This window comes from Rutidosis leptorrhynchoides, chromosome 7, assembly GCF_046630445.1.
Source record: "Rutidosis leptorrhynchoides isolate AG116_Rl617_1_P2 chromosome 7, CSIRO_AGI_Rlap_v1, whole genome shotgun sequence".
In the NCBI taxonomy this organism is placed as follows: domain Eukaryota; kingdom Viridiplantae; phylum Streptophyta; class Magnoliopsida; order Asterales; family Asteraceae; genus Rutidosis; species Rutidosis leptorrhynchoides.
In genome coordinates, this window is record NC_092339.1 from 301,018,901 (window position 1) to 301,025,035 (window position 6,135).

Below are 6,135 nucleotides of genomic sequence, written 5' to 3' on the forward strand. Positions count from 1 at the left end.
GGGCAAAATCAGAAAAGTCTATTGATTGGATAACTTATTATAATTTTTCTTTCCTTTTAAAAACTAATAGGATATTCAGTGAATGCACCGAGCAAGGCGTTCACCACCTTTTGTACGTTCACCACCTGTAACTAGATCAAGACATTTAGCAAATATTGTCGCCGTTGATTTTTCTTTAGAATCGTCATCTAGTCGAACAAGAACTCCAACTCAAATTTCCGATAATCCATCTTTTGAACCCGACTTCACAATTAAGAACCCGGAGCATATTCAAGGACAATTCCAAGATCTTGAACCACTAATTATTCCTCCTGAGCCACAAACCATTAAATCAGAATCCTCTAGTGATTCGTATTCAACAAATTCAATTATGGAAGTAACGGAACCTCTAAGTATGGAAGATCGAATGAGAGCCACACGCACGGGCCAAGGTCACGCCATTATTAAGCCAGAAGTTAATGCGCCAGATTATGAAATCAAAGGACAAATTCTACACATGGTAACTAACCAATGCCAATTCAGTGGTGCACCGAATGAAGATCCTAACGAACACCTTCGTACGTTTAAAAGAATTTGTACACTATTCAAAATCCGAGAAGTGGAAGATGAGCAGATCTATCTCATGTTGTTTCCTTGGACTTTAAAAGGAGAAGCCAAAGATTGGTTAGAATCGTTACCTGAAGGGGCGATTGACACATGGGATGTCTTAGTTGAAAAATTTCTTCAAAGATTCTTTCCGGCATCTAAAGCCGTGAGACTTCAAGGAGAAATTGTTACGTTCACACAAAAGCCAAATGAAACATTATATGAGGCGTGGACAAGATTCGGAAGGATGTTGAGAGGATGTCCTCAACACGGTTTAGACACTTATCAAATAGTACAAATATTCTACCAAGGTGTCAACGTTGCTACACGAAAAGACATCGACATAACAGCTGGTGGTTCCATTATGAAGAAAACCGCAACTGAAGCTTACAAAATTATTGATAACACAGCCTCCCACTCGCGTGAGTGGCACCAAGAAAAAGATATTTTTCGTTCATCTAAAGTGGCTAGAGCCGATTCTAGCCATGACTTTGATTCCGTTTCAGCAAAAATAGATGCTTTCGAAAGACGAATGGAAAAGATGAATAAAGATATTCACGCAATACGAATCAGTTGTGAGCTATGCGGTGGACCACACTTATTGAAAGATTGTCACATTGAATCAACATTGGAACAACGAGAGAATGTTTCCTATATGAACCAAAGGCCTGGAAATAATTATCAAAATAATTATCAACCGCCAAAGCTAAACTTCAATCGAAATCAAAACATTCTTTACAATCCAAAAGGACCCGAAAATAACTGGTATAACCAACAAGGTCCGAATAACCAACCAACTCAAAACAACACTTTCAATCAACAAAGACCTGGCTTATATAAACCACAACAACAAACCGAAGAGAAAAAGTCAAATATGGAAGACGTGGTATTCAAGCTAGTTGAATCTCAAACACAATTTATTGAAACTCAAACCCAAACGAACGAGAGATTTGATCAGTCATTAAGAACTCAACAAGCTTCCATTTTGAATCTAGAAAAACACGTAGGTACTCTTGCTAGCATGATGAGTGAGAGGGAACAAGGAAAGCTACCGAGTAATACTGAAGTAAATTCTCGGAATGAGAATGTTAATATGGTTTCAACGAATTCTGAAAAACCAGCACCAGAAGATGGGAAGGTTTTAGATGAGAGTAACAATGAAGAAGTTACACCACCACCACCCGAGTATGTAAAGCCAGTGGTGGCACCATACAAACCACCCATCCCGTTTCCAAGAAAAGGAGTTGAGTATGAGCAAGTGATAGGTAATAAAGATTGTGATACCTCTGGAAAGAAGAAGAAGAAAAAGAATAAGAAAGTGCAAGAAACAAAAGCCGTAAATATAAACCCGGTGAAGACAGTTCCACCAAAACCTCCACCTAGGGTAGGTGATCCGGGTGAATTTATTGTTCCTTGTCTACTTAGTGATTGTGTCATGTATGATGCACTAGCAGATTTAGGTGCAAGTGTAAGTGTTATGCCTCTTTCATTATATAAGAGATTAGGAGTAGGTAAGTTAAGTCCAACGGATATGAGTGTTCGACTCTTTGATCAAACCATTAAGCACCCAGTTGGAATTGCTGACAACCTACCCGTTCAAGTAGGCAATTTAACCTTTCTAGTCGAATTTATTGTCATTGACATAGAAGAGGACCCAAACATTCCTCTAATTTTAGGTCGGCCATTCTTAGCGTCCACCAAGGCGTTATTTGATGTAGGAAATGGAAGAATGACACTTAAAAGTGGTGACAAATCGATCACCTTTATGATTCGAAAGTCTAAATCTCCACCAGCCAAAACCGTTGAACCAGTAAAAATAATTGGTAAGAACCATGTGTTTTTACCAACTCCAACGGTAATACTTAGCAATAATGAAACGCCTAAGTGTGGGGAAAATGAAGTAACACCTAATGATGACATGATAACAAAGAACCCCGTTGTTGATACGAAATTAAATGATCCCGTTATTAATAGTTCAATGAAGAAACTTATTAAACGGATTCGCGATGCTAGAACCAAGGGGAACTTTAAGTTATGTAACCGGTTAGTATCCAATCTATCACCTAAAGAAAAGGAGAAACTAGTTGAAATTGTGGATATTACACAGGAATCCGACCAATGGCTTAAAGAAAAAGTCACGGATATGCAAGTTGATTATGGACCAAGAGAAATTAACGATGAAGTTAATCACAATTTTGACACCACGGCTACCTAAGTGTGGGGAGATTCAAATGTTCTAAAAAGAAAATGCTATCTAGAGTTAGTTGTTCTGTTCTCGTGTAGTTCCGAGAATGGAACCCGATTGGTCTTTTCCGCTAGCAGACACTAAAGAACTAGTTTTCTCCCTCCATTCTGAATTTTTGTTTTGTAGGTTTTTTTATGAAATTAATATGCATTTTAATTTAAGTTTTTAAAAACAAAATTTACTTTAATTCATTAAGTTTAAAAAATGATTTCTAAAATTCTTCGTGAGTTAAAGACTAGGTCGTTGAGCCGAAATTGCTTTACCCGAGGGCGGGGCGACAAATTTTGTTATCATTTAATTTTATTAATCTAAAGTATGCAAAAAAAAAAAAAAAAAAAAATTATATTAATTTTTGAACGTAGGGGTTATATACCAAACTTCAAAAATATGTATATATGTTTGTATTTTATGTTATGTACACAACAGGGTAAAACAGCGCACTTCCAAAGACTGTCATTAAGTTCAACAAAAAGCTACTAATTTTGATGACAAGGCGCAAAATATCAAATGTGATGTAAAATAATATGCTTACAAACTGGGTATTTTTAATCACTTTTCTACACTAATCACCCTCATGAATTTATAATTATAGTCTGATTTCATGCAAATGAGGGCATTGCATGATCTCAAGTGTGGGGAAGGGTTATAAATTCTCTCGGGTTTACACTTAGTTTATTTGCCAAATTTTGTGAAAATTTGAAAATTTTTCAATTAAATGAACTCAAAATCATGTTTATACATATTTATGAACGATGAAAACTAGGTGATAATACCGAAATTATCGTTACCTCGAAAAGGACATAAATTGAGAAACACCCTAAAACGCTTGAATTCATTTAAAATGAAATAGAAGAAAATAAAAAGGCAAAGAAAGAAACTAAGTGTGGGAAGAATGTACCAAGTTATTCAATTTAAAACATATATCACATATTTTTGTATAAGAATTATTGCAGGTACTTTTGCTTTGGACGATACTAATCAGTTTTACCCGGTTTACTGTAATATATTTTAAAGAAAGATGGATCTACACGATGAATCAATTCCATCATTAAAAGGAAGTAAAGTCTTCCGAAAAAGACACGCGCTTCTTGATTTAGGTCATGAAGTTGTCATCCAGACCAGCTGTAGGTTGACGAAAAATCTAGAAAAGTCATCTCTAAAATCAGCAGGAAATCCACGGACCTCAGCATCAAACAGGGTCGCCAGGTGGTCAGATTTATCCTAACCATGAGAAGGATTTATCTCGTACAATGGGGAGGCACCGTGCAAATTAGCTTGATAAGACTAATGAATCAGATCCCCAGAAAGGATAATCTCCTTAAAAGATTAAAAATCAGCTTTTAAGACTGATATTACTCAATCCTTGATATTGACCTTAAAGATTGAGAATTCAAACTCATGGAATTCGATGATATCTAAACTCGAGCTTGAACGAGAAAATATTTTGATCAAAATTACAAACCGATTTGTTTTCTGAAAATCCATTTTCAATACGTTCATTACAATTGAACGTAAAATCCTAGGAATTCACCTGGAATTCATTAGGTCACCTGAACCAAATCGGGTGTCAACCGTAAGAACGGTGGTTGCATAGCATGGTCGGAGACAGGACCTTGTGCCAGACCAAAAAATTATAGGATGATCTTTACTATCGCTCCTACCAAGGATAGTTCTAGCATCCGACACGTTAAAAGACCATAATCATCTGCATGTCACGGGACATTGCCTTAACAGTTTCTTGTTCATCGCTTTCCTTTACAACCGGACGGTAGTTTGCCGAAAGGTAATATACGGAACAAGTAAACTGGATGTGTGCTTTTCGATACCGGGATAGCAGTGGATTACACGAACCTAAATGTTTTTAGCCAAAATATTGATCCACAAATATATTTTGCAACACCAATGGTGGATCAAATCAGAAAACTTATCTAGGGTAAAAGCTAGATTGAATTTTCAAAAGATCAAATGTTTTCATAAAGATCCTATTTCCTAAAGGATCTAAATTTTTATAGTCATGTGGGACTGTAAACCGCCTTTCAAATGTGCACTTTGCTTTGGAAACCGAAAGTAAATCGGCTATTTGATTGCAAGTGTCATTGACCTAAACCCAAGGCAACTGTGGATGACACACCCACCTTTAACCATCATTACTGTCATTGTTTATACCGCTATATCAAAATCACTGATGTACAAAATGTGATGAATAAAAAAGTGATTCATGTATGTTTTTATTTCAAGTTCTGTATTGCTTGAGGACAAGCAACGCTCAAGTGTGGGGATATTTGATAGTGTTCCAAATGAACATATATTTAGTAGCAATATCGTTCCAATATGTAAAGTTTTTAAATGTAATTTCCTTATTTTTAGTTGTAATAGTTAAATAAATAAGTACGAAGACGAAAGACGCAAATCGCTCGAAAATGAAGATTTAAAGACAAAAACGAAGATTTGAAAGACCAAAACGTCCAAAAAGCTCAAATGTACAAGATACAATTCAAAAGGTTCAATTTATTGATGAAGAACGTCTAAAAATGACAAGAGTACAAGTTACAAAACGCAAAGTACACAATATAAAATTGTACGAAAGGACGTTCGAAAATCCGGAACCGGGACATGAGTCAACTCTCAACGCTCGACGCAACGGTGTAAAAATTATGAGTCAACTATGCACAAGAATAAAATATAATATTTAAATAATTCATAATAAGAATAATATTAAATAATAAAAAGTTGTTAATTGAGCATAGTTCAGGGGTCATAAGTGAAAATTTCAATTTATCATTTGCCTATAAAAGGCCATCTAAATCGATGATTTAGATACACCTTTTTCCAATCTTCTTTCTTTCTTATGTAATTTATATTTATATTTATAATATTAAGTTTAATTTAAGATTAATAATAATTGGGTTATTGTAAGAAATGTTTTACGGGTTTTAAAGTAGGAACTCTGTCCGTGTAACGCTACGCGATTAATAATCACTGTAAGTTATGTTCTTCCTTTTTAAATTAATGTCTCGTAACTAAGTTATTATTATGCTTATTTAAGCCGAAGTAATCGTGATGTTTGACTAAATATTAAGACGGGGTTATTGGATTTTGTACCATAATTAAGGTTTGGGCAAAAGACCGACACTTGTGAAAATTTGACTATTGACTATTAATAGATGGGGGGTATTGTCTAATTGAGTGACAAATCATTGGAGTCTGTCGAACCTATCTTCAAATTAATTATCCTAATAATTAATAATGATTATGGTTGTCCTATTTAGTGACGTTCATATGGAATCTATTATAATCATTTAATT

At 35.1% G+C, this 6,135-nt stretch overlaps 1 non-coding gene across 1 annotated transcript; it reads right to left on the reverse strand.

The window, feature by feature from the left end:
- Positions 1-754: 754 nt before the first annotated feature.
- On the reverse strand, positions 755-861 carry LOC139860717 (small nucleolar RNA R71). The gene has a single exon (XR_011763343.1). It is a non-coding gene; the product is annotated as a small nucleolar RNA R71 (small nucleolar RNA).
- Positions 862-6,135: the final 5,274 nt, after the last annotated feature.